The sequence below is a fragment of the Xenopus tropicalis genome, chromosome 7 (assembly GCF_000004195.4).
Source record: "Xenopus tropicalis strain Nigerian chromosome 7, UCB_Xtro_10.0, whole genome shotgun sequence".
Taxonomy (NCBI): Eukaryota; Metazoa; Chordata; class Amphibia; order Anura; family Pipidae; genus Xenopus; species Xenopus tropicalis.
Genome location: NC_030683.2, coordinates 69680018 through 69692163, shown reverse-complemented (window position 1 = coordinate 69692163; position 12146 = coordinate 69680018).

Here is a 12146-nt window from a genome sequence, read left to right as displayed (position 1 = left end):
TTTCTAAATATTTTTTACAAAGAAAAACAGTAAACTAGCTCTGTAAGTGGAGAAGAAGGTCAACAAAAACAATATGGTATCAACAATGATGCCTTAAGAGTACTACCCCCCTTAGCTCAATCAGCAACCAAGCTAAAACACAAAGAGTTAAAATCCTTCAAAACTATGGTTTATATAGAATATAAAGTGCAATGTATGGTGCAGAATGGGACAGGTAAGGATGGTAGATGAATTTGTGAGCAGGCCAGGGCACTGGAGGGTCTGGTTGCGGTTGGCCTAATTTGCACACAAATGACAGAAGGTGCTAGTCTGGAGGGACCCATGGCACCCGACTCGAGTATAAGCCGAGGGTGACTTTTTCAGCACATTTTGGGTGCTTGTAAGGTACCTGCTCGTCGTGGCCGTCCACCTGGTCGCAAGGGGGCACGCTCTGACGCCGGCGCACGCGATGACGCCGGCGCGCGCCTTGACGCCGGCGTGCGTCTTGACGCACGCGCACGCTCTGACGCCGGCGTGCGTCTTGACGTCCGCGCATGTGCCTTGCGCTTAAAAAGACGCCAGGGGCCTAGGATCACTGCGAAGTGATCATTTTCCTTGTGAAAGACGCCAAGCATTATTCCTGATTGATATTTGTTATTTTGACCCGGCCTGACTCCCGATTCTGAATCCTGCTGCCTGTACCGACCTATTGCCTGCCTGACCATCCGATTGCCTTCCGATTTTGCCTAAGACGCTTGGTTCGGCACTCCTGCCACTCCTTCACTTGGCTCCAGTCCTGTTTCATCCCCAGCGGCTGTGTTCCTTAGTGGGAGGTGTAGGGGAGGTCCTTCCTCAACGACTCCTTCCAGTGACGTTCCCTGCTGAAAAACTAGGCTTATACTCGAGTATATATGACTATGAAGGTTTTCATTCACCAAGGTCATGGCATATCTAGTATAAGTAAATGTAGAGCACCTGGACTTGCTGAATAATCATTGAAGATATTTGATTACTCATCTGACCAGATTCTTTGGTTCAACTGACTGCAGCTGATTGAAAATCTCTTAAACAGGACCATGGAAATGTTTGGAATGTGATGTTTTACAAACCAGTAATAAAATATAACTTGGCCAAAACCTATGAAATTGTATTTCAAAGTTAAAGTGCGTTATAACAATCTGTTAGAAGGAGCTCAAATATTTTAGCTAGTAATGAACAACATAAACCTTTGACATGTATCTTATATAATGATTAAATATTGTCTGTTTTATTGTGTGTTTCAACAAATTATCTCAGGGAACATCCTCTCATCCATGCCCACATCGATAACTTCCTTCATTCAAAAAACCGTCATGCTTCATGTGCCATGATCCTACCTATCCTGGGCCTCTGGCAGTACTATTATTTACCACATGCAACAAAACTTTTCAGTGACCATCCCCTCATTTGGCAAGAGGTCAGTGACTACTTTTTGTTGACATAACATTGGTACCCCACTTACAGACCTCCAATGTATCCAATATTACTGGGAGACTTCTAGTCTAACCCTGACCTGATCAGATCACATTGCTTTTCTTCACAGTTTGCAATCAATACTGAGGCACTTGGACAACACTGTTTTAAAACTATTGCAGATTATCTGTGTTTTATCAAGGGCAAAGGCCACAGCAAGTCTTACCTATTTTACATATGTAGACGATTCAGTTACAATTAATATACAGTATTTACCATGAAAGTAACAAGTATTAATAAATTGTTAAAAATGAGGAGTGATTCATTTCTAGCTTAATTCTTTGAATATGAAAGAGCATTGCGGTATATTCCTCAAGATAAACCCAAAAATATGGTATTATTTGAAAAGTTTTCATTTCTAGGGATCTAGGAATGTGGTTTACATTATCTTATGCATGAGATGTAACAAAGATGAAAAGGAAAAATCACATAGAGTCTCATTTTTCAAAGGATAATTTGACAAAAAGGGATCTTGCCGTCTGAAATCTGAAATCAGGCAATGAAAACATTGAGGCTTAAAGAGATAATACATTTCACCATTAATGAAGAGAATGGATGGATTCCTAACAGATCGCTACAATATAATATTTTCCTGATTTTTTTTCTTATTGTTTAGAGAGGCAAATATAATGTGATTGTTATATGTGCCTTTGTGCCCAGCTGATGCTGGGTTGAAAAAGCAGTTTGTCTCAGTCTCCTTCATGGAGTGCTTAGTTATTTAGAGTATCCTGCCTAGCATCGAGTGCAACGTTTCCCGTACTTCCCTACAGATTTCCCCATTCAATTTCATTTAAGGCTTTCCTTCTTCTTCTTGATTTGCCTCTGACTGCTTCTTTGGTTAACAGTTTTCTCGACCAGATAACTTAGTTTAACAGGTCCCAACTCTAGGTGAGCAGGTCACCTTTTTATTTTAAAGGAGAACTAACCCCCCAGGTAAAAAAGCCCCACTCAAATGCCCTCCATTGTCTCCCTCAGTTAACCCCCCCTCACTGTCTATTTCATAGAAAAGTGTCCCTATTTAAACTGAAATAAAAATTCAGCGCAGCACAGCAGAGATTGCACATTTCACTTTTGTGGAAAGTAACTGGGTGCTTTTTAGAGGCCACCTATCATCCAAAAATTGTTTCCCAGTGGAGGTGTGAACTAATACAGCCCACACTCTGGTAAAGGGAAACAATTGTTTTCCCCCTAAAAAATGCCCCCCCCCCCTCCTCCTGAATGATCTGATTCACATGTTTGTTTTTTCTACTGCCTTTAGAGTTTGAAAAAAAATGTTTTGTGTGGATAACCCAATAAAGAAGAAGTCATGCAATCATTTTATCAAATGTTCCAGGGTTAAGAAAACAAAAATTAATAAAGACATGTTGCTGTTTTAGAATTTCCCCTAAGATTTATAAAAAGTCACACATAAAAGTAGAAGATGACAGGCATTCACATAAGGATGTGAATTCCAGTGATACATGCACCACGAGGAATGCAGAAACCCACACCTACAGTACTGTGCCAAAGTAAGCATAAAGGTACAGTGCCATACACCTTTGTGCAAGGAATATTAGGCAACTTCCCTAGTTGTAAATAATTTGTCACTAAAAGGTCAGCTGATCAAGAGAGTTGATTCTGATAAGGAGGAATAATCTGCTGATCAAGAAAGTTGATTCTGATAAGGAGGAATAATCTGCTGTTCATGTAGAGCTTTCTTTTAGTTTGCTTGGTTGCATAATGGAAATAAAACCATGGCCTTAAAAGAGCTGACAAACAATATATGGCAAAAAGTTATAGGCTGAAAAGAAACATACATTCATTTGTTTGCATATTTTTTGTATTAAATGCACCACAATCTACTTTAAAACCATTATTAACAAGTGGATGAAATTAAAAACAAAAACCAACAACAAAAAAACATAAAAGTTGACAGTCCTTAGAAAGGGATTTAAGGGACTGCACTTAATATACTGTACATTCCCTGCATATTACTGCACTATGCTATGAAAAGAACCTCCCAAGCCCACAATGATTTAAACTTAACATAAACATTCTATACTCCTTTTAGAGAGAACTTTAAATTAACAGAAACGTCCTGGCAGTGAACCAAGACATTCAATTTTGTTAATGTTTAACTATTTTTGATTAAATTAGTTAAAACTTCCTTACAGAAAGGAAAAAAAAGATCACAGAAAATGACAATCCACTTCTTTTCCTAACAAGCCCAAGTCTGCAGTGGAAGGTCAGAGGGTAGGAGTCCAATGAGGCTGACACACTTTTGGGTGGACCTGGAGTTGTTGCATACACCAGAGCTTTTGAGTACAGGTCAGAGAGAGTCAGGTTGCCATAATGGAGCCAGTCATAGCATAATGACAGCAATTAGGACTGCTAACCCACACAAACTGTAACAAGGCAAAAGCATTATGAAATGGGAGTGGGTCTATGAAAAAGAAATTCTAGCGTTTCTAAATCTTAAAGTCTATTGTTTTTCATATTCCATGGTTTTTGTCCAGCTGTGGCAATATGCACCATCCTTAAGAAAGTAGGGTAAATAATAATGTAACCATTATACGAATAACCTAATTTGTGGAATTTGAATTGATTTCTTTCTTTTTTTATATATTTTTTTTGGATTATGAATATTTAAACATTTTAACATACAGGTACATGTCAGTTTAAGAGCTCTGCATTGCCTTGCTATTTTGCTCACACCAGCAGGCTACTATGGTATTCAGGGCCGCCATCAGGGGGGCACAGGGGGGACTGTTGTGCCGGGCCCGGACGATATCTTCGCTTTAAAGGGGGCCCAGCTCGGGCATGGATTTGTTGGGGCAAAATATAATCTTATTTGGGTGTCACAGTGCTGGATTATTCTGGGGCTATAGGGGGGCGTGGGTGAAGGGGGGCCCAGAAAATTTTGTTGTGAGGGGCCCCGTGATTTCTGATGGCGGCCCTGATGGTATTGCCTCTCAGAGAGAATAGTGTGCCATTCTGACTTGTTTGCTTTTAACTACTTAGGGAAACTTAGTTAAGTGAGACTCTCAATATTTTATTTAAAAAATTGCTCAGGAAAAGAGAATGTGAGCTTTGTTATATGCTACATGCAGCAGCTCACACACCCAACAACCCTGATCCTGCCTGACCCTTAGAGAGTGTTCCTTGCACTTTAACACAGGAACAAGTTACCAGCAGCTCACCCACTGATCCTAGTGTATCCAACTTAGAAACACTGGCAATAGGTTTCATTTTTACCTACAACAAAGAGGACCCTCACACTTCGTGGATATGCCATTCTGCCTCTTTAGTACAAATGTGTTATTTTTAGTGGACATTATTTTATGTTTGGCTACACTTACAAATATTCATTTAAGAATTATATTACACAATGTTTACAGTAAGCTATTAAATACTTCAATACATATGGCAGGCACTCACAGATCACACGAGCAGGCAATAGTAGATAAAAACAAAGAAGCCTTATTGTAGACAATTAGACCATATTTATAGCCTTACACGTTTCGTGCACTTGGTGCTTAATCATAGGCTGTTAAGTTATTAAATACCCATTATTTCTTTTCTTGCCTTTAGTAAGTGTTAGTGTCCTAAAATATAATGTAACCATATTGAATCTTTATAGTGAATGATTTAACTATCTCTGTTTTGTACAAAACTGTGAATATATATGTACAAGGCGTTTTCTTATGATATGATTGGTACTAAGTCTCTGTTTCAAGAGACTGTGGGCCTTATTAACTAACAACAGAAGCAGCACATACCATAATTCTAAACATAAAGCTTACTAAAGCTTACAAAATGTTGTGTGGACTTGCAGTGGAAAAAATTTCACTTTGAGAAAAATGTTGCATTGTGCATAGAAAGCAAGTGTTTTCCAAAACATCATTCTGAATTCAGCAAGACATGTGAGTGACAGAAGTGGATAAAATCCATACTTAATTTACATCTGCAATGGATGATTTTCTAGTTATTATGCTGGCCTCTCCTTTACAGGACAGATCATTAGAATGCTAAACAGTGATAGTACAGAATAATTGGTATATACAGGACACTGCTCTGGTTATCTGTACTATAAGACTGGAGCCTAATGATCACATACAAGCAGGGCCGTAACTAGGGGTGGGCAGAAAAGGCAGCTGCCTAGGGCGCCATATTTGGGGGTCGCCAGGCAGGAGCCCCTCCTGCCTACCCCTAGTCCGCGCTTCTTTGTCATTGCCCCCGCCACTTGTCATTATGCGTTGGGGGCAATGACCCATCGCACCCCCCCCCCCCAGGTGGCCGACCGGGTTGCCTAGGGCGTCTGGTCTGCTTGGCCCGCCCCTGGATACAAGTGCCATTTACATGGCTAAATTGCCCTGAGAGTGCTGCAGCTCTACTGACTTGTGAATCTGTGATTTGTTCAAATGGTCTTGCAGTGGGTCCATATAAACAGATGGTTGGGCAGCAGTTAGTGGGCAAGTTTCCCATTCACTCTTTTATTTATAGAACAGTGGATACTGACAGGGATCTTGCTCTAGTTCATACTATAGCATAAAAAATAATAATATTAATTAAAAAAGGTTTTTTTCAGCTGTTTACTAGAAGACTAGAAAACTCAGTGAACACACTTTATTGGTTAAGCTGGATTCTTATTGACTTCCAGCTGTCTGCTAAATTTATTTTGACTAAGAACAACTGCAAGTTGACAATATGTTTTCACAAACAACCAGTTACATACCTTTGCAGTAAATTTGCCCTTTAATCTGCCAACCTCACTATGACATGCACTGAGGTTCTATGATGAAAATGCTTCTTCATTTGTTTGTAATTGTGGTACATTAGTTTTGTTGCATAAATGCATAATAAAACAAATCCCACTATGGTTTGGATGCCCTTATGTTTATTTTCTACATAATAAGCTGTTATGCACTGGTATAGATTCCATCAATCACAAATGTTATTGCCTAATGTGTTGCATTTGTAGCATTTCTAGTGTAATGTTTTTGGTAATCAAACCATGGTACAGTTTAAGACATTCTTAAATAATACAACAGTACCACCCTGTGGCATTCCCCGTGTAACACTGTTTAGAAATCTGTCATGCCACCTTGTGGTTAATATAGTCCATAGGTTGTAATCTGAAGTAAGCTTAAAATATATTTTAGTCACCTACAAAGCATGCATGACATTGGGAGACAGTACAAATACAAAAAAATAGCCATCCCTTTTCTTATTAAGCAAAGCACAATATTTATAGTGAGTGAATCTTTGAGTTTAGAGTACATCAAACGTATTATGAAATTCAAAAACTATATATCAACATTATTTATATAGCGCCAGCAAGTTATGAAGCACTTTACATTAATTTATAAAAATAACAGCGGTATTAATTTAGCAAACAAGGGTTACAGAGTAAAATATAGTATCAGAGGGGCTCTACCCACAAGAGCTTATATGTAAAAACATTGATGTAAAGCACAGCTCAGACATGGTAAAACTAACAAAAACACATAAAACTGGTGGAATATTGTATTTATTAACCATTTTTTCTAAAGAAATATTGCTTAAATATGGAAAGTCCCAATATCCTAAGCAAGAATCCTATCCTTCTTCTTAATGATAGTTGTACACCCCTGACAAATACAGTGAGGAACACCCTGCGATTTTGCAAGTTCTTCCACTTAGAAATCATGGAGGGGTCTGGAATTCACATTGTAGGTGCATTCCCACTGTGAGAGACAGCATTTAAAAAAAAAAATTCAGGTAATCACATTGTATGGTTTTTAAAGAATGTATTTGTATTGCATTGCTGCACAGTAGGGATGGTGTTCTTGGGATGCAACTCATCCTTATTTTTCCTCCAAACACAGTGAGTGAAGTTTAGACCAAAAATTTCTACTTTGGTCTCATCTGACCACATGACTTTCTCCCATGCCTCCTCTGGATCATCCAGATGGTCATTGGCAGACTTCAGACGGGCCTGGACATGTGATGACTTGAGCAGGGGAACCTTCCTTGCAATGCATGATTTGAAACCATGATGGCGTAGTGTTCTACCGACAGTGACCTTTGAAACTGTGGTCCCAGCTCTCTTCATGTCATTGACCAGCTCCTCCCTTGTAGTTCTGGGCCGATTCCTCGCCTTTCTTATCATCAGTGATAGCCCACGAAGTGAGATCTTGCATGGAGCCCCAGTCCTAGGGAGACTGACATTCGTCTTCTTTAGCCTCTTCCATTTTCTAACAATTGCTCCAACAGTTGATCTATTTTCACCAAGCTGCTTGGCAATTGCCCCATAGCCCTTTCCAGCTTGTGGAGGTCCACAGTTTTGTCTCTGGTGTCTTGTGACAGCTCTTTGGTCTTGCCCATGGTAGTAGTTGGAGTCTGACTGACTGTGGGGTGGACAGGTGTCTTTAAAGAGCTCAGACAGGGTCTACTAATTTAGATTAATGAGTGGAGTAGAGGTGGACTATTTAAAGGCAGAGTAACAGGTCTGAGAGCCAGAATTCTTGCTGATTGCCAGGTGTTCAAATACTTATGTGCAGCAGTGCAATACAAATACATTCTTTAAAAATCATACAATGTGATTTCCTGAATTTTTATTTTTTAATGCTGTCTCTCACAGTGGGAATGCACCTACAATGTGAATTTCAGGCCCCTCCATGATTTCTAAGTGGGAAAACTTGCAAAATCGCAGGGTGATCAAATACTTATGTTCCTCACTGTAAACCATCTCATATAACACACAAATATCACACATATAGCTAAGCCACGAGAGCAGTTTCGTTTCTGTCATACATTTAAGCCAAAGACTTTGGAGAGTACTTGAGGTAACAAAAACATACTTACAAATATGTATATATGTTTCAATTTAGGTAAAAATGATTTACCTTCACAAATAAACAGAAAAACATTCTCACCATGCTCTACAACAGAATTGTGGCATATGTGTTCCTGAACCATACCCAAGAACCACTACATACACATAAAACTGTCCCCCACATAAATGGGAAGTGTCTGTCTAAAGAAATTGGTGTCCAAAATATCTTGGGCCTAAGATAAGTATGAAGGAAATCAGTTGCAAGGTTTTTTTTTTTTAGAGAAATGGTATGTGTGCCCATCAGCACTTTTAGATGCTTACCTTTTAAGAATAAAGCATAGAATACTAAAGTAGTAGTCTACAGAAACATGCTATATACTCCTGCATAGATAAACATGCTCTCTGCTAGGCAACTTTGCAATCAGAAACCTCTGAACTCTGCTACCAGCAGACTGCAATGTTTATTTTTGCCTTGCTCCTAGTGAACTACCTAAGGGGCAGTGAATGTGCAGCCTGGTTTTTATTTGAGCCTTTACACCAATTTTTCTATAATATTTTAATAATATTAAAGGAAAAGGAAAGCTAATGAGGCAGTGCGTTGTCAATTGATTAGCCACGATAGTGCTAGCTAGAATGCTATATTTATTCAGTAGAATGTTCTACCATACTTGAGTAAACAGCCCTAGAAGCTTTCTCAGTTTAAGATAGTAGCTGCCATTTTAGCTTGGTCTGAGGTCACTTCCCTGCCTGCAACTCTCCTGCTGCCTAGGGAAGGGGGGAGGAAGAGGAAGGTGAGGGGGAAGGGAGAGAGGAGCATGCTGCGCAGGCTTATGCCGTGCCCTGGAGGTTTAAGCTGTGAGAGAAGTCTGGTGCAGAAGCTCATGTGTACAGAACAGAAGAAAGGATATGCAGTATTTCTTTTCACAATGGATTCCGACAAGCAGCAGTACTGTGTTTATTGCTGTATTTACATAGGGTTAATATGCCCCTATGGCTTTAAACCCTACCATTTCTTGATCATCCTTGTTACTGGGCTAAGACTCATGTATCTAGTTTGATATTAGCATTTTGTGCCTTATTGGTTAACAGGTAGACTAGTCCCTTTGCACATATAGCGCTTAGCAAAGGGGTGGATCTCACACTTTGGCTGCATCTGTTGACTCAGGTGAAAGTTCCACTGAGCCTGGGATCAACAGGGCCCCAGTAAGCCATCTACCCTAGAGAACCATCTAACTCTAGCGAAGTCAGGGAACAGGGACCCCATGAATGAGGATTAGCAAGAATCAGGATAACATCTTTAATAGCACCTTTTAGGAAAGTGAGATAGTTAGTCTAGTTAGAAAGGGCAGTTTCTGGCTCCAACGACAAGAGAATAGCTGGAAGTACTCTTCCCTACAGGCACTGTTAACTTTGGGGCGTATTTATTATGCTGTGTAAAACTAATTCGCCGAAAAAACGGAGTAAAGAGCAGTGTAAAATAAATGGAAAAGATCGCCGTCTGAACGCCAGATATTACGCTGTTATTTTCCATAAGTTCCGGTGGAAGAAAAAACGCGTAAAATTTTTTTGCCAATTTTACGCTGTTTTTAAATGGCGAAGCCTGGAAATTTGTGGCGAATTTTCTCGCCGTTTTTTACACAGCATAATAAATATGCCCCTTAGTGTAGGACAGCAGTTAAGACACAGGTTATCAGGTTAGTTCCTTGACCGCTAAGGTACACATCCTAATGATACAAGATACTTGTCCAGACTACTCTCCACAGTCGTGCCATGCTGTTTGGCTGTCTTAACCCTCCCACACTCTGGGATATAACGGTGGACACCATACCTTTCTACCTTCTGTGCCTTTATCCATTAACTCCTCCGAGTGAGTATTGCATAACCCTGTGGATCATTTGTCTTGGGCAAATAAACAAGTTCAGTTCTGTTTACTGCAAAGAACCTTCTGGTATCAATTCTTTCAATTAGTTTGTGCACAGCCTGAGTTGTAGTCACACTACATCCCTTTTGATATTTCCATATAGCATCAGCCCATCTTGTGTGTTAGAATCCTGTGTACTCCATGCTCTAAAGCCTATCTAGCTGGTATTGCCTGTTTTCACAGCCAAATAGGGGTTACAGATCTTTCTGATAAAGCTTACTTAATTTTAACCTTTCCTGTATGCTCTATCTAGTGGCAGAATGTTATAACAATAAACAAATGAATAACAATTGTAAATAACATTAAAAAAAAAAAACAATCATGGTGCCCCTTCAACATATTTATAGTTAAGTTGGGAAAGAAGAGGCTGAACATGGATCTTCACTTACAGGCTGAGAATTTATATGCACAGACTCCATAATGGAAACAACCAGACATAGAAATGAAAGATATCCATAAAGAAATGAAAGTGGGGTAAAAGTCTGGATTCTAAAGTCAGCTGCCAATCATATACTTTTATTCAATATACGGTTGTGTCTCCATATATTTTAAAAGTAGTTGCTTAAATGCTTTTAGTTAGGTAGATATACTTTGTATGAATGTAAAAAAAGAAATCCTGAAAAATGTAAGTTATGTAGCGGACCCCTTATCCGGAAACCCATTATTCAGAAAGTTCCGTACTACGGAAAGGTCATCTCCCATAGACTCCATTGTAATCAAATAATTCACATTTTTAAAAATGATTTCCTTTTCTCTGTAATAATAAAATAGTACCTTGTACTTGATCCCAACTAAGATAATGATTCCTTATTGGAGCAAAAACTATGCTATTGGGTTTAATTACTGTTTAAAATTTTTTTTTACTAGACTTAAAGGACAAGGAAAGGCTAAGTCACTTGGGGTTGCCAAAATGTTAGGCACCCCCAAGTGACTTAGAGGAAAAGTAACACTAAAAAATTTTAACTAAAAAATCTATTCTACCCTCCCCCAATAATTGCCCTATCCTGAAAACCATTTGTTATTTTGAATGCTTTAGTAAAAAATACCTGTAAAAAACTTGGCTTCCTGTGATTTGAACAAAGGCAATACAGCGATGCCGGGGAAAGTATCAGGAGATGCATGAACTATGCGGCGATCGATTGATCGAGCCTAGCCTGACTTCTGTATAGGAAGGAGTCAGGCTAGGCTCAATCAATCGATCACCGCATAGTTGATGCGTCTCCCGATACTTTCCACGGCATGCCGCATCGCCTTTGTTCAAATGACAGGAAGCCGAGTTTAACAGGTATTTTCTTCTAAAGCATTTAAAATAACAAATGGTTTTCAGGATAGAGCAATTATTGGGGGAGGGTAGAATAGATTTTTTAGTTAAAAATTTTTAGTGTTACTTTTCCTTTAAATCGCTTACCTTGTACCCCGGGTTGGTGCCCCTGTTCGGAGAAAACAGCACCAGCTCGGGGTACCTGTAGCGCAGCGCTTCCTCCTGTCGCCTTCGCTTTTGGAAGGACTTAGGACAGGTGCATGCGCAGTAGAGTGAAAAGCCGACTCCTCTGTTAAAGTTCAGCTTTTCACTCTACTGCGCATGCACGCGCGAGCGAAGACAGAAGGAGGAATCGCTGCAGCTACCCTGGGCTGGTGCTGTTCTCTTCTAACAGGGGCACCAGCTGGGGTAGAACGTAAGCGATTTAAGTCACTTGGGGTGCCTAACATTTTGGCACCCCCAAGTGACTTAGCCTTTCCATGTCCTTTAAGGTAGGAGATCCGAATTATGGAAAGCCCTGGGCCCTGAGCATTCTGGATAATGGGTCCTATATCTGTATATAGATACAGAATCCATTGAAACCCTTAAGGATGAACTCAAAGTCATACTGCTGAAAGGAAGGAAAATATAAATTTGATCCAGCAAGGGGTTAAATATCCAAAATGATGATTTTACGA